The sequence below is a fragment of the Pan troglodytes genome, chromosome 1, assembly GCF_028858775.2.
Source record: "Pan troglodytes isolate AG18354 chromosome 1, NHGRI_mPanTro3-v2.0_pri, whole genome shotgun sequence".
Taxonomy (NCBI): domain Eukaryota; kingdom Metazoa; phylum Chordata; class Mammalia; order Primates; family Hominidae; genus Pan; species Pan troglodytes.
The window spans coordinates 195,667,397-195,689,679 of record NC_072398.2 but is presented as its reverse complement, the minus strand read 5'-3'; the positions used below and the strand labels follow the sequence as shown (position 1 = coordinate 195,689,679).

The 22,283-nt window shown below is 40.7% G+C and overlaps 1 protein-coding gene and 1 non-coding gene across 23 annotated transcripts in view; both read left to right on the top strand.

Annotated features, from left to right (window-relative positions):
* Positions 1 to 22,283, top strand: part of ZMYM4 (zinc finger MYM-type containing 4) — a 154,049-nt gene that overhangs the window by 30,746 nt on the left and 101,020 nt on the right. For 4 of the 22 annotated variants that reach the window (XM_063782907.1, XM_063782903.1, XM_063782862.1 and 1 more), the window contains one exon: positions 7,273 to 7,395. The exons of the other annotated variants lie outside the window; for them this stretch is intronic. The gene's annotated coding sequence lies outside the window, so the exon portion shown is untranslated. The remainder of the gene's footprint in view (positions 1 to 7,272; positions 7,396 to 22,283) is intronic. 22 annotated transcript variants of the gene reach the window in all.
* Positions 11,968 to 12,119, top strand: LOC112207249 (small nucleolar RNA SNORA62/SNORA6 family). The gene has a single exon (XR_002941700.1). It is a non-coding gene; the product is annotated as a small nucleolar RNA SNORA62/SNORA6 family (small nucleolar RNA).

The window sequence follows — 22,283 nt, the reverse complement described above, 5'->3', positions numbered from 1 at the left end:
CAAGGCTGCAGTGCACTCACTGTGTTTGTACCACTGCACTCCAGCCTGGGCAACAGAGGATACTGTGTCTCAAAAAAAAGTCACTAGGAAGCCCCTTGCTGAATCTGGCTAAGAAGATAGCTGGGACACTGGCAAAATTCTCTGGGAAGTCTGTCTCCCATAGGGGTGCTGCTGAAACTTGCAGGGTAGGTGCTCTCTGGAGTGCTGACAAAACTTGTCAGGAAACTACTCATGCGTGTGTGCCTGTGTCACTGAGACTTGCTGGGGAGTTGGTCTCTGGGAGGGCCATTTGGAGTCCTGCACAACACCTCCACTGGAGCAAGCCGGCTAGAGAACAGTGTTAACAGGGAGAGAAGCCCCTTCCTTCTAGAGTATTCCTCCAGTGCCATCTACTGACAAAGGTTAACATTGTGCCAGCTGGCAAAGGAGAAAGTTTTGCAGGGTCCATCTCCATTATGTAAAGCAGGGCAGAGAAGAGTGGGTTTGGAGTTGAGAGGCAATCCATTTATAACTGGTGAGAACCCACATAGTTACATTGCCATACTCTTTACTTAGGGTAGACGCTTATTTTCATATGGTGTCATTTTCCTTCTGCTGAAGGACTTCCCTTTAATACCTCTTGTAGTACTGGTCTGGTAGTGATGAATTCTCTGTTTCTGAACAAGTATTTATTTTGCCTTCAGTTTTGAAAGTTTTTTGTTTGTTTGTTTGTTTGTTTTTAAGAAACAGAGTCTTGCCATGTGGCCCAGGCTGAACTCAAATTCTTGAGCTCAGGTGATCCTCCTGCCCCAGTCTCTTGAGTAGCTGGGATTACAGGTATGCACCACCACACCTGGTGTAGTTTTGAGAGATATTTTTGCAGGATTTTGAATTCTAGATTGACATTTTCCTTTACTTTCAGTACTTTAAAGATGTTGCTCCTATACCTTCTGGATTGCATTGTTACCAATGGAAGGTGTTCAGGTTCTTGGCGTCTTGAACAAAGAATTGGACAAAACACAAACACAGCGGGAAAAGAATGAAGCAAAAAAAAAGCAGAGATTATTGACAATGAAAGTAAACTTCACAGTGTGGGAGCCGGTTGGAGCATAGGGGCTCAAGGGTGCCATTACAGAATTTTCTGGGGTTTAAATCCTCTTTAGAGGTTTCTCATTGGTTACTTGGTGTACACCCTTTGTAAATGTGGCCCCCAATGAGAGGCTGAAGTTAAGTTACAAAAGTTATACCCTGTGCAAACCTCTGGTTGTGGAAAGCAACCAATCAAAGGCTAAAGTGAAGTTACAAAGTTATACTTCTGTGCCAACAAAGACTTAGCCAGGAATCAGTCTGAATAGTTGCCTGGTAAGTTGCAGAAAGCAACCAATCAAAGGCTAAAGTGAAGTTACAAAGTTACACTCTTATGCAAACATCTGATTGGTTGCAGAAAGCAACCAACAGAGATTCTTTCTTTCTTTCTTTCTTTTCTTTTCTTTTCTTTTTTTTTTTTTATGAGACAGAGTCTTGCTCTGTTGCCCAGGCTGGAGTGCAATGGTGCCATCTCGGCTCACTGCAAGCTCCGTGCCCTGGGTTCATGCCATTCTCCTGCCTCAGCCTACAGAGTAGCTGGGACTACAGGCGCCTGCCACCACGCCTGGCTATTTTTTTTTGTATTTTTAGTAGAGACGGGTTTTCACAGTGTTCGCCAGGATGGTCTCGATCTCCTGACCTCGTGATCCACCCACCTTGGCCTCCCAAAGTGCTGGGATTACAGGCATGAGCCACTATGCCCGGCAACAGAGATTCTTTCAATTTTCCATCTGCCACATAGAAAAAGAGTGGGGTTTGCAAAGGGAGTAGCCTCCAGCCCTTCTGTTACTTAGGTGTGGAGATTTGGGGTTTTCCTTTTGATTTAGCTCTGGGAAGTCAGTGTGAATTGGCCTTAGGTTCCCTGCCTCCAGATTCTATTTTCCTGCCTCAGCATTGCTTTTATGAGTCTACTGTTATTATTTTTGTTCCTTTGGATGTAATACCATTTTCCCCCTAGCTGCATTTAAGAATTCTCTATCACTTTTTATCAGGAATTTGATTATGCCTTGGTATGGTTTATTTCAAACTTCTGCACAGGGTTCATTGAGCATTCTGATTCTGTGAGTATACAGTTTTCATAAAATTGGGAAGTTTTGGCCATTATATTTTCAAAATCTTTTTGTCTTCTCCCTAGCGTATTTATTGACTCCAGTTATATGTATATTATATCACTAGATGTTGTTCCATAGCTCACTAATTTTCTTTAGCCTTTTTTCTCTTTTTATTTTGGACTGTTTCTTTTGCTGTATGTTCTAATTCACCAATCTTCTGCAGTGTATAATTTTCTGTTAGTTCCATTCTGTGTAATTTTCATCTTAGACATTGGGTTTTTCATCTCTAAGTTCAGTTTGGGTACTTTTTATATATATCTGTGTGTCCCCTTAGTATATTCATGCTTTCACCTTTACCTTCTTGAATACATGGAATATATTTATAATAGTTCTTTTAATGGTCTACTAGTTTTATCATTTGTATAATTTCTGGATCTGTTTCTGTTGATTAACCTTTCTCATTATAAATTGGCTGTTCTTGCTTCTTTGCATGCTTGATAGCTTTTGATTGAATGCTAGACATTGTGGCCTCTACCTAGTTGGGTGCAGGACTTAAAAAAAAAATTCCCTTAACTGTTCTCAAGCTTTGTTCTGGGATACAGTAAAGTTACTAGAAACAGATATTTTTGGTACCCTGTATCCCTGCCTTAAAAAAATAATAAGATAAACAAATCTTTTTGAGGCTTACTTTTAATCTTTGTTACGTGGTGGCACCAGAATAGCTTCTTGGCAAAAGCTAATTTTATCCTACTGCTGACTTTTTATTATACTATTGAATATTTGATGCCCCATGTGATACCCCATGTGTTAGAAGGTCTTTTCCTTCTGGGCTGAGTGCGGTGGCTCACACCTGTAATCCCAGCACTTTGGGAGGCCAAGGCGGGCGGATCACTTAAGGTCAGGAGTTCAAGACCAGCCTGGCCAACATGGTGAAACCTCGTCTCTACTAAAAGTACAAAATTAGTCTGGCATGGTGGCGGGTGCCTGTAGTCCCAGCTAGTCAGGAGACTGAGGCAGGAGGATCGCTTGAACCTAGGAGGTGGAGGCTGCAGTGAGCCAAGGTCATGCCACTGCACTCCAGCCTGGGTGACAGAGTGAGAGGGTGTCTCAAAAAAAAAAAAAAGTCTTGTCTTTTCCTTCTGGTTGATGGAACATGAACCATTTCAGGCCCTGTATAAACTCTAGGAATTGTTCTGCCCGCTTTTTTCTGGTGACTGTTTCACTGGCCTCCATGGTTTCTTCTCTTACTTGTGCAGCTTGATACTTAGCTGAAGACTAGAGGAGAGTACTCTGCAGATCTCTGGACTTCTCAGTGTATCTCTCTCCTTTTTAGTATTCTGGCTTCCTCAGTGTATCTCTCTCCTTTTTAGTATTCTGGCCTCTTTGATGTCTGCTAACTCTGAACCCTGTTTCCTCAACTTCGGGAGATTGCCAGGCTCCATTTAGGTTCACTCTGTATGCTGTGTGGCCTGGAAACTCTCCAGACGGTAAGCTGGGGCAATGATAGGACTCACCTCGTTTGTTTCTCTTCTCTCAGAGCTTACTGTTCTATTCTGCTTGTTCTCCAATGCCAAATTATGAAAACTTACTTCATAATTTTGTCTGACCTTTTAGTTGTTTAAGGCAGGAAGGTAAATCCACTCTCTGTTACTTCATAATAGCCGAAAAGTTGAAATCCTGTTCCATTCATTTTTGTTGTCTGAGCGCAGTCTCTAGAACAAGGGTCAGCAAGCTGTAGCTCACAGGCCAAATTCTAGTCGGTAGCCTATTTTTGTATTATCCACAAGCTAAAAACGGCTCTTGCTTTTTTTTTTTTTTTTTTGATACAGGGCCTTGCTATGTTACTCAGGCTGGGGTGCAGTGGCACCATCACAGCTCACTGCTGCCTTGACCCCTGGGCTCAATAGATCCTCCTGCCTCAGCCTCTGGAGAAGCTGGGACTACAGGCCTGTGCCAGCGGACTGGCTAATTTGACTTTTTTTTTTTTTTTTTTTTTGAGATGGAGTCTCGCTCTGTTGCGCAGGCTGGAGTGCAGTGGTGCGATCTCAGCTCACTGCAAGCTCCGCCTCCCGGTTTCATGCCATTCTCCTGCCTCAGCCTCCCGAGTAGCTGGAACTACGGGTGCCTGCCACAATGCCCCGCTAATTTTTTGTATTTTTAGTAGAGACAGGGTTTCACCATGTTAGCCAGGATGGTCTCGATCTCCTGACCTCATGATCCGCCCTCCTCGGCCTTCCAAAATGCTGGGATTACAGTTGTGAGCCTCAGCGCCCAGCCTAATTTGACTATTTTTTGTAGAGATGGGATCTTACTATGTTGCTAAGTTGGTCTCAAACTTCTGGGCTTATGTGATCCTCCAGCCTTGACCTCCTAAAGTGCTGGGATTACAGGTGTGAGCTACTGCACCCAGTCTGGCTTTTGCATTTTAAAGAGCTGTTTTTAAAAAGAGAGCCTGATGTGGTGACTCATGCCTGTAATCTCAGCTACTCTGGAGGCTGGAGGTGGGAGGATTGCTTGAGGCCAGGAGTTTGAGACCAGCCTGAGCAATACATGGAAACACTGTCTCCAAAAAAAAAAAAAAAATTATCCAGGGCATAGTGACCACACCTATATTCCTAGCTCCACCAGAGGTTGAGGTGGGAGGATCACTTGAGTCTAGGAGTTCGAGTCCAACCTGGGAAACCTGGCAAAAACAAAAAACAAAAAAACCTTGTCTTTGCAAAAAATCCAAAAATTAGTTAGGTGTGGTGATTGCCTGTAGTGCCAGCTACTCTGGAGGCTGAGGTGGGAGGATCAGTTGAACTTGGGAGGTCGAGGCTGCAATGAGCTGTCATGGTACCATTGCACTCCAGCCTGGTGACAGAGGGATACCTTGTCTCAAAAAAAAAAAAAAAGAGAAAAAATTGCTTATAGTATTTCTTTATTTTCCTTGTAATGTCTGTAGATTTGTAGTGGTGATCCCTCTTTCATTCCTGATATTGGCAATTTGTGTTTTTTTTTTTTTTTTTTTTTTTTTTTTTTGAGACGGAGTCACCCAGGCTGGAGTACAGTGGCACAATATCGGCTCACTGCAACCTCCGCCGTCTGGGTTCAAGCGATTCTCCTGCCTCACCCTCCCAAGTGGCTGCAACTATAGGCACGCACCATCACACCGATCTAATGTTTGGATTTTTAGTAGAGACAGGGCTTTGCCATGTTGGCCAGGCTGGTCTCAAACTCCTGACCTCAAGTGATACATGCATGAGCCACGGCGCCCAGCCTATATTGATCTTTTGATAGAACTCATTTTTGGTTTCACTGATTTTTATGCTGTTCTTTATTTTCTATTTAATTTATTTTTGCTTTTATCATTATTTGATTGATGTTTGCTTTTATCTTTATTATTTCCTTCTTTCCACTTATTTAGGGTTTACTTTGCTTTCTTTTCCTAGCTTCTTGATTTGGCATCCTTCTTTAAGTTATATCGATAGCTTATGGTTTAAAGCTATAGACATTTCTAAGCCCTGCTTTAAGTGCATCCCCAAACTCTTAGTAAGTTGTGTTTATATATCATTCAGTTCAAAATATTTACTGAGTTTTCTCTGATTTATTTTTCTACTTACATTACCATACAGTTTCTTTTTTTTTTTTTGAAACGGAGTTTCGCGCTGTCACCTGGGCTGGAGTGCAATGCCATGATCTTAGCTCACTGCAACCTGCGCCTCCCATGTTCATGCGATTCTCCTGCCACAGCTTCCTGAGTAGCTGGGATTACCGGTGCATACCAGCACACTCGGCTAATTTTTTGTATTTTTAGTAGAGATGGGGTTTCACTATGTTGGCCAGGCTGGTCTCGAACTCCTGACCTAGTGATCTGCCCGCCTTGGTCTCCCAAAGTGCTGGGAGTACAGGCGTGAGCCACCGCGCCCGGCCATAGTTTCTTTAGAAGTATGCTTAATTTCTAATTTTTGATATTGTAATTATCTTGTTTTATAGTGATTTCAAATTTAATACCACTGAGGTCAGAGAATGTATTTTCTATTATTTCAGTTATTTGATTTTTTTTCTTTTTTTTTTTTTTCTTTGAGACGGGATCTGGCTCTGTCGTCCAGGCTGGGGTGCAATGGCTCGATCTTAGCTTACTGCAACCTCTGCCTCCTGGGCTCAAATCATCCTCCCACCTCAGCCTCTTAAGAGTAGCTGTGACTATAGCGTGTGCCACAATGCCTGGCTAATTTTTTTTTTTGTATTTTTTTTTTTAGATATGGGGTTTCACCATGTTTCCCAGGCTGGTCTCCAGCTTCTGGCCTCAAGCAATCTTCCCACCTTGGCCTTCCAAAGTGATAGGATTACACGTGTGAGCCACCACTCCCAGCCTCAATTATTTGATTTCTATCAATGCTCTTTTTTTATGGTCCAGCATATAGTGTATCTTGGTGCCCCCACAAGTAAACTTTATTTATTTTTTATTATTTTTTAGACAGAGTCTTGCTCTGTCCCCAGGCTGGAGTGCTGTGGCGCGATCTCGGCTCACTGCATCTTTTGACTGCCTGGTTCAAGCGATTCTCCTGCCTCAGCCTCCTAAGTAGCTGGTATTACAGGCATGCGCTACTACGACCAGCTAATTTTTGTATTTTTAGTAGAGACGGGGTTTCACCATGTTGGCCAGGATGGTCTCGATTTCCTGACCTCGTGATCCATCTGCCTTGGCCTCCCAAAGTGCTGGGATTACAGGCGTGAGTGACTGCGCCCAGCCCACAAGTAAACTTTAAAAAGTGCATACCAAGTTATTAGGTGTAGTGTTTCTATAAATATCACTTGGGTCAAGTTGGTTGGTAGGGCTGTAAAAATCTTCTGTGTCTTACTTGTTTTTTTGTCTTGTTCTAACTGACAGAACTATAAATCTGCAGCCACAGTTGGAGATTTTACTTATCCCTTTAGTTCTGTTTTTTGCTTCATGTATTTTGAAGTTGTATTGTTAGTTGCTTCACATATAGAGTTATGTCTTGTTGATGATCATATTTAGTGACTCTATTCTTTTTTCTTTCTGTTTTTTTTAAGATTTTTTTTCTCAAGTGATCTCTCAGCCTCCCAAAGTGTTGAGATTACAGACTTGGGCCACCATGCTTGGCTGAGTGACTCTATTCTTGTCATGTTTTCTCTTCTTTTTTTTTAGAGACAGTGTCTTGCTCATCACCCAGGCTGGAGTGCAGTGGCATAATCATAACTTACTGCCGCCTCGAACTCCTGGGCTCCAGCAGTCCTCCCATCTCAGCCTCCCAAGTAGCTGGAACTACAGGTACACACCACTGTGCCTAGCTGAGTTTTCTTATTTTTTGTGGAGATGGGATTTTTCTTGCTTTGTTGCCCAGGCTGGTCTCCAACTCCAGGCCTCAAGTGATCCTCCTTCCTTTGCCTCCCAAAGTGTTGGGATTACAGGTGTGAGCCATTGTGCTGGGTGCATACTTTCTCTTTAGGCCTCCTATATCTGAGATTAATGTGGTTATATTTAATATCAGGTTTTTTTTATGCTTAGTGTTTGGATTGACATGTGTTACCCTCCCCACCCTTTGACTTTCAGTCTGTGTCTATATGTGGGTTTTGCCTTTTTCTGCAGTCCGACAGTTTGTAATTGTTGTGTTTATTCCTTTTAGACTTAATGTAGTAATTACATAGTTGGATTTAAGTCTTCTGTCTTCTTATTTGTGTCTTATTGATGCCATTTGTTCTTTATTCTTGCCTTATTGTAGGTAGATTGCATTTTTTCACTGTTCTATTTTGAGTATTTAGATGTATTCCTTTGTATTTAGAGGTTATTGTAAAGATTACAGCATGCATCTTTTAAGTTATTATCTTTAAAAATTATATCATTTATAGAACCTGTAGAATAGTATATTTCATTTATCTCTCTCCCTTCCTTTTTCTCCACCATATTTTAGGGCCTTGTGTTATATTTTCCTTCTATGAATGCTTGTTTATTTTTAAGTATCAGTAAGGTCTCATGAATTCTTTAATCAGTGTGTCATGATCCATTGTTACCAGTATTCATTTTGATACTCAAATTATCCCATATTCAGCCTGTGGGAGCCCCTCTAACCTACCTTCTTTTTGTTTTGTTTCATTTTATTTTTTAAAAATATCCATTAGTTTTTTGGTCTTTACTTACTTTTTAACACAATAAGATGTTCCAGAGTGATCTTTTAAATTCTTTAATCACATTATGGCTCTACTTAAAATTTTTCAGTGGCTTTCCAGTAACCATATGATAAAGTTCAAAATCATTCAAGGTTGGGCATATATGGTTGTGATTATATATTTAGTTTTATGTCTTGTTTCTTTTACACCTATACTCCATTTCTTCTGTTGTGGACCTCCTCCACTAAAACTTTCTTACCTTTTCCTATAGCAAATGCTTTTTCATCCTTCTAATCTAATGGATGCCTTTTAAATTTGTAGACTAGGTTAAGTCACTGCTAAATACATTTCATAGCATTTTCTTCTTCCCCATGATACCATTCATCTAACTATGTAATTGTTTGTGTAATATCTACATTTCCTGATAAACTGTGAAAAGTACAGAAATGCTTCATTTTCAGATCTGTTTTAACATAGTTTTAATGCAGACCAGCACTGTTTGTGCCTGATTTGTAGTAGACAAATATGCAATAAATTACCGTTGGCTAACTGACTGAACTGGGCATGTTAACTTTCTGAATGTCCTTGGGTGATTTCTTTTTCCTCATCTCTAAAATGAGAGATCTCTGTTAATACTAAATTATCTTTAAAATTACTTTCATCTTTTGAATTCTTAGTAGTATCATTTAGTAGGCATGATAGAGAGACTAACTGAATTTGAACATAAAAGTCCACATTAGAGTAAGGGGAGAAAACACTGCATTGGTAGTGAAAACTTGGTAGGTTTAGGTTTTAGTGCTGTGCAGTTTAGAAAGCTTTCAGGGTATGAATGCAGTGCAAAAACCCCTGTACCTTGGTACAGTGTCTGGCTGTGACATCACATGGGTACCCTTGGACAAACAATGCCCTTAGAAGGTAAATGATGTTTTTCTGTGTATCTGCAAACACATGCAGTACTTTAAAAAAAAATTTCGTTTAAAAAAATTTTTAAATTATCATTATTATTATTATTTTTTTTTTTTTGAGACAGAGTCTTGCTCTGTCGCCCAGGCTGGAGTGCAGTGGCACGATCTCGGCTCACTGCAAGCTCTGCCTCCCGGGTTCACGCCATTCTCCTGCCTCAGCCTCCCAAGTAGCTGGGACTACAGGTGCCCGCCACCACGCCCGGCTAATTTTTTATGTTTTTAGTAGAGACAGGGTTTCACCGTGTTCGCCAGGACGGTCTCGATCTCCTGACCTCGTGATCCGCCTGTCTCGGCCTCCCAAAGTGCTGGGATTACAGGCGTGAGCCACCGTACCTGGCTATTACTATTTTTTGAGACGAAGTCTTGCTTCTGTCCCCCAGGCTGGAGTGCAATGGTGCAATCTCGGCTCACTGCAACCTCCACCTCCCGGGTTCAAGTGATTCATCTGCCTCAGCCTCCCAAGTAGCTGGGATTACAGGCGCCTGCCACCACACCCGGCTAATTTTTTAATTTTTTTGAGATGGAATCTCGATATCACCCAGGCTGGAGTGCAGTGGCTCAATCTCAGCTCACTGCAACCTCCACCTCCTAGGTTCAAGCAATTATCCTGCCTCAGCCTCCTGTGTAGCTGGGATTACAGGCATGTGTCATCACACCTGGCTAATTTTTGTATTTTTAGTAGAAATGGGGTTTTGCCATGTTGGCCAGGCTGGTCTTGTACTCCTGACCTCAAGTGATCCACCTGCCTCAGCCTCCCAAAGTTCTGGGATTACAGGCATGAGCCACTGCACCTGACCATAGTACTTAATTTTAAGGTAGTTTATTCACTTAATAATATGTACAGAGTACACCTACTGTGTCCCACACAAATGAAATACAATGGTATATACAAACTGTCTATCCCGTGCTAGGTGCTTGAGAAATAGGAGTTCATTCATTGAGAAATTTCAGACTTTTAGGGCCAATCTCTCATAATTTGGTGGTTGAGCTGGTCTAGAACCCTAGTCGCCTGAACTAGTCTACTTTAGTGTTCCGCTTGAAGTACTAGAATCAAAGTGAGTTTTCGTAGTTAAGAGTGGATGATAAGATGGGTGTGGTGGTTCATGCCTGTAATCCCAGCTCTTTCGGAGGCCAAGAGGGATGAAATCACTTGAGCTCAGCAGTTCGAGACCATCCTGGGCAACATGGCGAAACCCTGTCTCTACCAAAAATACAAAAATTAGCTGGGCATGGTGGCGCATGCCTGTAGTCCCAGCTACTCAGGAGGCTGAGGTGGAGGTTTGCTTGAACCTGGGGGGTGGAGGTTGCAGTGAGCCGAGATCATGCCACTGCACTCCAGCCTGGGTGACAGAGTGAGACCCTGTCTCAGAAAACAAAAGAAAGTGGATGATAAAAGGAAATTTTTTGCTTTTGGAAGATTCATGCAAAACAATAATACCAAATAATTGACATAGCAAGTTGAACGATTAGAGCAGACAGCCTTGTTTGAAGGAGGAAAAGTGGTGTGAATGACAGAAAATGGAAGACATGTTAGAATGGTATGTGAATTTGGGGAGAAATGGTGGATGGGTTTGAGAGAGGTTCTATAGCACAGATGCCTTCCTGACTAAATATGGATGCCAACCTCATTGAATCTGAGAAATGAAACAAGATGACTTAATTGTTGACATTTTATAATATTAATTTTATAATTTTGGTTATACATGGTACAAGTTTGGGGATCTTTATGAAAATGAGTTATTTAAATAAACTTTATTCTTTGAATGCATTTTTGTAAATTTAGCTTATTTCTTTGACATAGACCGAAATGTTTTTCTTAAATTTTAAGAATAGCTTTATGTTTGCATTATGTATTCAACAACCACATATTTGTCCTTTAAATTGTGCTGGGCATTGCCTTAGATTTGTTCCTTAGACTTGTAAGGAAAGGATAAAATAGTTTTAGGTAATTGAGCAATAAAGAATTTAGTCAGAATAATTTGGTCTAATATTTGGCTTTGTACTGATCATTTATATGTGTATAATGATTATATATTCTGAAAGGGGAGATTACACATAAGAAACTAGGTTATCCTGTCTCATCTCTCTCTTTAAAAACCTTGTAATTGTTTTGTTAGTAAATTTTTAGGGATAGGTTGGGGAAGGCAGTTGTCTGCCTTTGTAATTACACTTTATATTTGCAATCTCAAAATACTTTATGGTGATTGCTTGAGCCCAGGAGCTTGAGGCTACAGTGAGCTATGATCGCACCATTGTAGTCCAGCCTGGCCGACAGAGTAAGACTCTGTCTTAAAAAAAAAAACCACAAAAAAAAACTACTTTAGAGTATTCTGATTTATTTATTTTTCAAATAATTCTATGACAGAACTATATTTAAGGGACATCTTCTTAAAGAAACTTAAGTATTTTGTGGGGTTTTTTTGTGTTGTGTTTTTTTTTTTTTGAGATGGAGTTTCACTCTTGTCGCCCAAGGTCTAGAGTGCAATGGCGCGATCTCGGCTCACTGCTACCTCCGCCTCCCAGGTTCAAGCGATTCTCCTGCCTCAGGCCTCCCCAGTAGCTGAGATTAAGGCACCCACCACCATGCCTGGCTAATGTTTGTTTATTTTTTTTAGTAGAGATGGGGTTTCACCATGTTGGCCAGGCTGGTCTCGAATTCCTGACTTCAAGTGATCTACCTGCCTCGGCCTCCCAAAGTGTTGGGATTACAGGCGTGAGCCACCTTGTCCAACCATTTTGTGGTTATCTTTGAATGTCTTACTTTTATTATAAAGGCAGCATTGTTGTAGATGATTTGAAAGATTTTAAAAGGTATAAGCTCACAAGTGTAGGTAGTGTGCAACATGAGGGGCAAGTTTTTCACTAATATTACAAGGGTCTCTGATCCAGTGAATGGAGTTTGATAGTAATTTTTGATACAAGTGAAAATAAGTAAATAAAAATAAAAAGGTATACAGAAAAGATAAAAATCTCTTGTAATTTTACTACTCACTATTTATTTACAATTATACATAAATTTATGTTGCATACATATGTATTTTATTTTTTAAATGAATGTATGCTAAAATTCCTTTTTTCTTTTCTTTCTTTTTTTTTTTTGAGATGGAGTTTTGCTCTTATTGCCCAGGCTGGAGTACAATGTCACAATCTCAGCTCACTGCAACCTCTACCTCCCAGATTCAAGTGATTCTCCTGCTTCAGCCTCCCGAGTAGCTGGGATTACAGGCATGCGCCATCACGCGCAGCTAATTTTGTATTTTTAGTAGAGACAAGGTTTTACCATGTTGGCCAGGTTGGTCTCGAGCTCCTGACCTCAGGTGATCTGTCTGCCTCGGCCTCCCAAAGTGCTAGGATTACAGGTGTGAGCCACCGCGTTCGGCCTCTTTTTTCTTTTTCTAATTCACACGAGTATGAAAATCTATAAAATTCCTTTTTTGACATTTGGTGCATAGTTGATTGAATTTTAAACACACACATAGATTCTTATAAACACCACCGCAAACAGGATACGCTTCTATCACCCCATTTTTGGGGTGCTTTCTTTTATAGTCATAGCCTCTATTCACCTTTAGCCACTGGCTGCCACTGTAGTGTTATCTGTTGCTATAGTTTTGTGTTTTTGAGAATGTCGTAAGTGAGAAGGCCAGGCATTGTGGCTCACGCCTGTAATCCCAGCACTTTGGGAGACTGAGGCAGGCGGATCACCTGAGGTCAGGAGTTTGAAACCAGCCTGGACAACGTGGTGAAACCCCGTCTCTACTAAAAACACAAAAAAATTAGCTAGGCATGGTGGCATGCACCTGTAATCCCAGCTACTCAAGAGGCTGAGGCATGAGAATCGCTTGAACTCAGGAGGCGGAGGTTTCAGTGAGCCGATATCATGCCATTGCACTTCAGCCTCGGCAACAAGAGCAAAACTCTGTCTCAAAAAAAAAAAAAAAGTCATAAATGAACTACTGTAGTATATAATGTTTTGGGACTGGCTTCATAGAATCAGTATTTTATCATTTCAGACCTGGCGTGGTGGCTCATTCTGTAATCCCAGCACTGAGCCATGAGCGTACCACTGTACTAGGGTACAGTCTGGGTGACAGAGGGAGACTGTGTCTCAAAAAAAAAGTCACTTCAAGTGAGATCTAGACAATGAATTTGGAGGGCTGTTTTACTCTCCCTTTTATGTTGTACTTTCCATATATGTATATATTGAAAACCGTATAATATTTTTTACGCTCCACTGTTAAACATAGGTTAAATAAGTGAAAAATAAAGCAATAGTCTATATATAGAAATAGTTATATTTATTCAGATATTTATTATTTCTGTTGCTCTTCATTCTCAATTTTCTACATTTTCTTCTGATATTTCACTTTTGTATGAAGAGCCTTTCTTTTTCTTTTTCCTTTTTTTTTTTGAGACGAGGTCTCGCTCTGTCACCCAGGCTGGAGTGCAGTGGTGATCCTAGCTCACTGCAGCCTCAAACTTTGGGCTCAAGCGATCCTCCCATCTTGGCCTCCCAAAGTGCTGGCATTACAGTCATGAGCCACCATACCCTGCCTGTTTTTCTTTCTTTTGGCATCCGTGGTTTCTGATGGAAAGTCTGTAGTTATAAGTAATGTGTTGTTTGTTTCTGACTGTTCAAAGATTTTTGTTGTTGTTGTTGTTGTTTAGGTTTTGGCAGTTTGATTATGAGTGTCTTGGTGTATATATCTTTGGGTTTTCCTGTTTGACGTTTGCTTAGCTTCTTGAATCTGCAGATATCTATCTGTCTTTCATCAAATTTGGGAAGTTTCCAGCCATTATTTCTTCAGATATTTTTTTCTGCTCTGCAGTCTTTCTCCTCTGCTTCTGGAACTCTGATGCCATAAATAATATACCTTTTTATATCTTTATTTTGATAAAATATACATAACATAAAATCTTCCATTTAACCATTTTTAGGTGTATCAGTGGCATTAAGTACATTCGCATTGTTGTGCTACTATTAACACCATCCGTCTCCAGAACCCTCTACCTTATTCTTTTTAAAGTCTGCGTAGAATTTCGTGTATAATCTGTCTTAATAAATTAACCATTTCCCTGCAGTGGGATTTTAAAGTACTTTTTTTATTGTTTAAATTATGTGGCAAGCAAATGTCTTTTTTTCTTTCTTTTCTTTTTCTTCCCTTCTTTCTTTCTCTTCTTTCCCTTCTTTCTTTTCTTTCTTTCTTTCCCTTCTTTCCCACCCTCCCTCCCTTCCTTCCTTTTTTGAGACAGAGTCTCACTCTGTTGCCCAGGCTGGAATGCAGTGGCACAATCTTGGCTGACTGCAACCTCCGCCTCCCGGGTTCAAGTGATTCTTGTGCCTCAGCTTTCCAAGTAGCTGGGATTACAGGTGTTTGCCACCATACCTGGCTAATTTCTTTTATTATTATTATTGTTTTTGGAGACGGAGTCTCGCTCTGTCACCCGGATTGGAGTGCAGTGGCACGATCTTAGCTCACTGTAACGTCTGCCTCCCGAGTTCAAGTGATTCTCCTGCCCCAGCCTCCCGAGTAGCTGGGACTAGAGGCGAGTGCCACCACAGCTGGCTAATTTTTGTGTTTTTAGTAGAGGCAGGGTATCACCATGTTGCCCAGACTGGTCTGGAACTCCTGACCTCAGGTGATCCACCCGCCTCAGCCTCCCAAAGTGCTGGGATTACAGGCATGAGCCACTGTGACCGGCCCCGGCTAACATTTTTATTATTATTAGATACAGGGTTTCACCATGTTGGCCAGGCAGGTCTCAAACTCCTGACCTCAAGTGATCTCCCTGCCTTGGCCTCCTAAAGTGTTGGGATTACAGGCGTGAGCCATTGCACCCAGCCTATCTTAAGTATTTTAAAGGTAAACTTTTATCTGTCACTTTTTCTTTTTCTTTTTTTTTTTTTTTTTTTTTGAGACAGAGTCTCACTCTGTAGCCCAAGCTGGAGTGTAGTAGCACGATCTCAGCCCACTGCAACCTCCACCTCCTGGGCTCAAATGATTCTTGTGCCTCAGCCTCCCGAGTAGCTGGGACTGCAGGCGGGCGCCCCCACACCCGGCTAATTTTTTGTATTTTAGTAAAGGTGGGTTTTCACCAGGTTGCCCAGGTTGGTCTCGAACTCCTGAGCTCAGGTGATCCACCCAGCTCGGCCTCCCAAAGTGCTGAGATTACAGGTGTGAGCCACCTCACCTGGCCTCTGTCACTTTTATTTGCAGTGACAGTCTTAGAGGTTGGGAGATTGTAAAGGTTGTGTGTATTGGCTAAAATGAAGCCTTTATTATTGGAATTTTTATTTTAAAAATTTATGTTAAAAATGTATATTATATTTTAAAGGTGTATATAATATGATCTGTGTGAAAAAATGTGAGCCTGAAAGGGCTAGTCTTTCAAGTTGGATCCCAAGTGGCTAACTGGGCCTAAATTTAAAATAGAGCCTAGCAACCATTTGCTGACTAGAGGTCATTCACATACTCTTAGTTCCTGAAAACTCACACCTCTGTTTAACTTTAGGTATCACTGATTGAAGAGAAGCAGTCCAAGGTTTTTATTTTTACCTTAAATAATTGAGAAAACTTTTATTTGTTGTTTTAGTTATAAGTTTTATGATTTACATCATGTTTGCTATAGACTTTAGGAAGCACTGAAAATAGTTTCTTTGAGGAATGCCATGATTTTATCATAAATATTCCTGATTCTTCCAACTTGGTAACCAATTCTATACATTATTTTGGACTAGTAAACTTAATGACAAAAACTATAGTTTATTTTTCTTTTCCCTCAAAAAAAAAAATAGATTACAGATGTGGTGGTGCGCATCTGTAATCCCAGCTACTTGGGAGGCTGAGGCAGGAGAATTGCTTTAACCCAGGAGGCAGAGGTTGCAGTGAGCTGAGATCACGCCATTGTACTCCATGGGTGACAAGAGCAAGACTCCATCTCAAAAAAACAAAAAAACAAAAACAAAAAAACCAAAAGTAATTTTAAGGTGATGGCCTTTTTTTTTAAAGCTATTTTCTCAGTAATGGGCTCTATTCTCTATATTCAGTGATATATTTTGACTATTTTATGTTTATCAGGTTATTGTAGCTATTCAAACAGAAGTTTTTTCATTAAAATATATAATGTAAATTTAACACTCAAAAGATACGTTTTGCAAAACTTCAATAGAACATTTTTAGTAGCTGGCTTGTTAAGTTTTTTTCTGAACTTGAAAGTAATTCAGTTGCTTTATTTTATACAATTTGAGTTGTAAAATGCAACTTAACTCCATTGCTTCTACGTAGAACTTTGGTTTTTATTTTATATAACCTTTAAAAAAAGTTCTACTAAAAAAAATTACTACCAGCACATGAAATGTGTATTACAGACAATAAGTGTACCTACAGCAAGTTGACAGTTAGCCAGTCTTTTTTTGATGGAGAAACCAAGCCTGTTTTTAGTTTATGTCAGTGTAATTTCTGGGAACTAATCATTTTGTTTAAGTAACTTTACATAAATTTTGAAATGAATAAAAATGCAAAAAGAAGATGTATTTGCTTCTTTTTTAAAGGAAGAATTGTTAATGTCTTAAAAAGTCAGGCTCACCCCTGTAACCCTAGCACTTTGGGAGGCTGAGTTGGGAGGATCGCTTTAGCCTGGGGGTTTGGGACCAGAATTGGCAACAGTGAGACCCTGTCTCTACAAAAAAATAAAGAAAAAAATTCACTGGATGTACCTGTAATTCCAACTACTCAGGAGGCTGAGACGGAAGGATTGCTGGTGCCCAGGAGTTCAAGGCTGTGGTGAGCAAAGATCATGCCACTGCACCCTGGCCTGGGTGACAGAGTGAGTCCCTGTCTGGGGGAAAAGAAAAAATTATTATTATTATTTTTTAAAAGTCATTTAATTAAAAAGAAATACTTTATGTAGAGAGAATTAGACCTACTTTTTATAGTTTTCTTAACAAGTATTCAGTGTCCATTATATAATACTAATTCGAGTTTTTAGTTTACGCCTAGCTTGAGAGTGAATTGTGAGCATTAAATTTGAACGTTTGGAAAGAGTTTTTTAGGATTATGTAGCCCAACTTTATTATATATTCATTATATGGGTTGAAGAAATCGAGTCCCAGAGGGGTGAAGTTTCTCCCTTAAGCTTTGTTTGTTAGTAGCAGAACAGTGACTAGAATATTACAGTATTGAAATTAGTGGTCTTTCTCAAGACCTACTGTGTATTTGGTAGCAAATGTGTAATAGTAAGTTAGTCCTCACTTTTATTTTGTTCTGATATGCTTGAATTTCAGTTGCCAAGGTTTAAATGCCAGTTCTCTAACAACACAGTTCATATTTCATTTACCATAGTGTGTTAACTGTGAGCAATTGCATAAAGTATAAACTTCAGTGCTAGCTCTTGTGTTAACAAATCACTATGTAATTAGCAGATGTCTGTCACGAACAGTGACTAATCACATCACTTCTTTCAGAGTCTGTGTTGGAGTTTTTCACTCTGCATCTATTATTTAGTTTATACACAGACAGCAGAGTGTGTAGTTGTGTTGCATCCTTGTCTCCCAATTATAAACTTATGTGACATTTTATGAAAATGGATACTCAAGAGGAGAGAATTTGCAAAAAAAGATGAAAGTTCAGAAAAGGAATCAAAAGTGATAACACAGGAACTGAAAAATTAGATGTGATTAGATGATTCAAAAACGGTGACAGGCAAGTGAAGATAGGACAAGAGCTAGGCCTGCATGTAGTTACAGTATGAACTATATTGAAAAAATTCAATCGGTGGCTCACGCCTGTAATCCCAGCACTTTGGGAGGCTGAGGCGGGCGGATCACCTGAGGTCAGGAGTTTGTGACCAGCCTGGCCAACATGGTGAAACCCTGTCTCTACTGAAAATACAAAAATTAGCCGGGCATGGTGGCAGGCGCCTGTAATCCCAGCTACTTGGGAGGCTGAGGCAGGAGAATCACTTGAACCTGGGAGGTGGAGGTTGCAGTGAGCCGAGATCATGCCATTGCACTCCAGCCTGGGGGACAAGAGCGAGACTTCATCTCAAAAAAAAAAAAAAAAGTTACAGTGCTTCAGCCAGGCGTGGTGGCTCACGCCTGTAATCCCAGCACTTTGGGAGGCCCGAGGCAGGTGGATCGCCTGAGGTCTGGAGTTCGAGACCAGCTTGACCAACATGGTGAAACCCTGTCTCTGCTAAAAACACAAAAAATTAGCCAGGTGTGAAGGCGGAACCTGTAATCCCAACTACTCAGGAGGCTGAGCCAAGAGAATCCCTTGAACCCGGGAGGTGGAGGCTGCAGTAAGCTGAGATTGCGCCATTGCCCTCCAGCCTGGGCAACAAGAGCGAAACTCTGTCTCAAAAAATAAATAAATAGATAGATAGATAGATAGATAGATAGATAGATAGATAGATAGATAGCTTTATCACGTAATTTAAATAAATTGTATTAAGAACAGACCCTAGTCAATTTGGCTAGCATTCAGGCTGAATCATTGAAGTTAGTTGTTGCACTGAAAGAAAACTAATTACAAGCCAACCGAAGGACTTCTTGTTGCCAGTAAAGGCTGGTTTGATCATTTCAGAATGGTCATGGATTGTTGATAAGTTTTCTGGTAAAGATGCTAGAACAGATAGGGATGCTGCTGTGAAATTTGTGCCCAGATTCCAGAGATTACTTAAGGCAGGTAATTGTGATCATCAGCTATTTAACATGTTGATGGGATAGGTCTTTTTTGGAATGCAGCCCATCATTAACTTATGCAATGAAAGACATAGGATCTCCAAGTGGCCATAAAGGGGAGTGTGTAGATATGTCACCTGAAGAATTCAGTGAAGACAAACTTAAGACATCAATGAGGAAAATGTTGTAACAAAAAGACGAATGTCGTAGTGGAAGTAATACTGGTACAAATTTCACAGTAACACAACTCGTTGAGATACTCAAAAGATTGAAAGAGCAAAGGGTATAATTTTGGAAGCCAATTCAAATTTAGAAGGGATTATGGCAATTTTTTTTTTTTTTTTTTTTTTTGAGACGGAGTCTCACTCTATCGCCCAGGCTGGAGTACGGTTGCGCTACCTTGGCTCACTGCAACCTCTGCCTCCCGGGTTCAAGTGATTCTCCTGCCTCAGCCTCCCGAGTAGCTGTGACTACAGGCACGTGCCACCATGCCTGGCTAATTTTTGTATTTTTAGTAGAGACAGGGTTTCACCATGTTGGCCAGGCTAGTCTTGAACTCTTGACCTCAGGTGATCCACCCACCTTGGCCTCCCAAAATGCTGGGATTATAGGGGTGAGCCACTGTGCCCGGCTGACAATTTGTTAAGGCATGGAAAAGTTGCTTATTCTGTATCACAAGTTACATAGGAAAAGACAAAGGCAGGCACTGTCTACTCCTGGTAGGGTTTTTTGTTTTTTTGTTTTTTAATTTGAGGCGAAGTCTCGCTCTGTCACCCAGGCTGGAGTACAGTGGCATAATCTCGGCTCACTGCAACCTCCGTCTCCCAGGTTCAAGTGATTCTTCTGCCTCAGCCTCCCAAATAGCTGGGATTACAGGCATGTGCCACCACACCTGGCTAATTTTTGTATTTTTAGTAGAGACAGGGTTTTACCATCTTGGCCTGGCCGGTCTTGAACTCCTGACCTCAAGTCATCCACCTGCCTTGGCATACCAAAGTGCTGGGATTACAGGCATGTACCACTGTGCCCAGCCATACTCCTGGTAGATTTTTTACAAATAAATAAAACCCTTTGATTCTCACATTTTAAATTATAACGTAGTAAGCAAATATTAGTTATACAATATTTTTTCATTTCCCTACACATTTAAACTGACACAGTGTTTTTGTTTTTGTTTTTGAGACGGAGTTTCGCTCTTGTTGCCCAGGGTGGAGTGCAGTGGCATGATGTTGGCTCACCACAACCTCCGCCTCCCGGGTTCAAGTGATTCTCCTGCCTCCTGAGTAGCTGGAATTACAGGCATGGGCCACCATGGCCAGCTAATTTTGTATTTTTAGTAGAGACGGGGTTTCTCCATGTTGGTCAGGCTGGTCTTGAACTCCCGACCTCAGGTGATCAGCCCGCCTCGGCCTCCCAAAATGCTGGGATTACAGGTGTGAGCCACCGTGCCTGGCCAAACTGACAGAGTTTTTAACGTTTCAAGTGTTTTGACAAAAAAAGATCATGGAACAATTTTAATTTTTCTCTTTGATCATTAAGATTGCTTTGCATGGTTTCAGCTTGCATAGTCGTTTTTATATTTCTGCGTGGTAGCTGCCTGTATAAAAAATATAATATCGCTGGGTGTGGTGGCTCATGCTTGCATTCCCAGCACTTTGGGAGGCTGAGGTGAGAAGATCACGAGGCCAGGAGTTCAAGACCAGCCTGGGCAATATAGCAATACCCAGTCTCTACAGAAAATTTAAAAAAATTAGCTGGGCGTGGTTGTGCACACCTCTAGTTCCAGCTACTTGGGAGTTGAGGTGGGAGGATCCCTTGAGCTCAGGAGTTTGAGGCTGCAGTGAGCCATGATCATGTTACTGCATTCCAGCCTGGGCAACAGAGCAAGACCCGTCTCAAAAAAATTTTTCCAAAACAAATTTCTCACATTGAGAAACTTGAAAAAAATGATTGTAAAAATCATCAGGATTAATACATTTGAAAAACTAAGGGACATCCAAATCAGAGTAGCAACAGGGAAAGACTAACATTACTCATTGTGGCGGTTGAAGGAATAGGAATAGGATTGGACATTTGATTTGGAGTGGTCTGTTGAAAGTATACAAATTATTTGAAACTTCGGTGGAAACTTTGGGAGTTTTGGAGAATTTAAAGTACACTCTATGGTTAAGTTTTTTAAATAAACAAGTTTCAAACTGCTTATTAACTAATAGAAATGATTCTTTTATTTAGCAAAGACTGAGTTTTTGTTATATTTTAGGCAGTGTTGTAGGTGCTAGGCTACTAAATACAGAACAAATAAAAATCTCTTTGGGCTAGTGTGATACTGTGATATAATAGGAAATACATATTTGGTTTCTGCCCCAGGTTTCTGGCACACAGCTCGTAAAACTGTTGGAATCTCTGAAGTGATAAGTGTGGATTGTGTACTAATGAGTGACTTGGGCTTAGGGCCAGGCCTTTCCATAGCTTCAGCATGGGGCTGGTCACCAAAAATACCAAGACATGACTAGAGGGCTAAACATCGAGTTGAGCAGCAGTGCCAATGATTTACTCAATCATGGCTGCATAATGAAGCCTCCATAAAAACCCCAAAGGCAAGGTTCAGAAAACTTCCGGATTGCTGAACCACACAGAGGTGCTGGAAAGGTGGCATGCCCAGAGAAGATGCGGGAACTCCATGCCTCTCCCCAGCATGTATCATCCTATGCATCTCTTTCATCAGGTTGTTCACCTGTATCCTTTGTAGTATCCTTTATAATAAACCAGTAAATGTGTTCCCCTGAGATACATGAGCTGCTTTAGCAAATTAATTGAACCTGAGGTGGGGGTTGTGCACACCCCAAGTTATATAGCTGGCCAGTTACAAGGTCAGGTCACAGCCTGGGGCTTGTGATTGGTATCTGAAGTGGGAGGCAGCCTTGTTGGACTGAGCCTTCAAACTGTGGGATCTTACTCTTAATTCCAGGTAGATAGTGTCAGAATTGAAGTGAATTATAGGACACACAGTTGGTGTCTGCTAGATATTTGGTGTGTGATGAAAAAGTCCCACATATCTGGTCACTGAAATGTTCTGTGTTGCGAGACTGTTATAGGAGAAAAATAATCTTTTGTTTGTTTTTTTCTTCAGGGTGCACTTTTGCCTGCCCTGGCTTTGAGAAGTGTAGGATTTCTAATCCTTTATATAATCTTGATTTCATTTAGGTTCTATTGAAAGAAACTAACTAGATTGTTTTTTGTTTTTAATTTTTAACATTATTCTAAAGGTCTTTATATAAAGCGCTCCTTTTTATTGATTTTGTGTTTAGTCTCCAAAGTTGGATTAAAACTCAAGGTTTGTATAACCCCTGTTATCTGTCAGCAGGTTGGTCTACAAAAAGAATGGGATATGACCTCATACAGCTT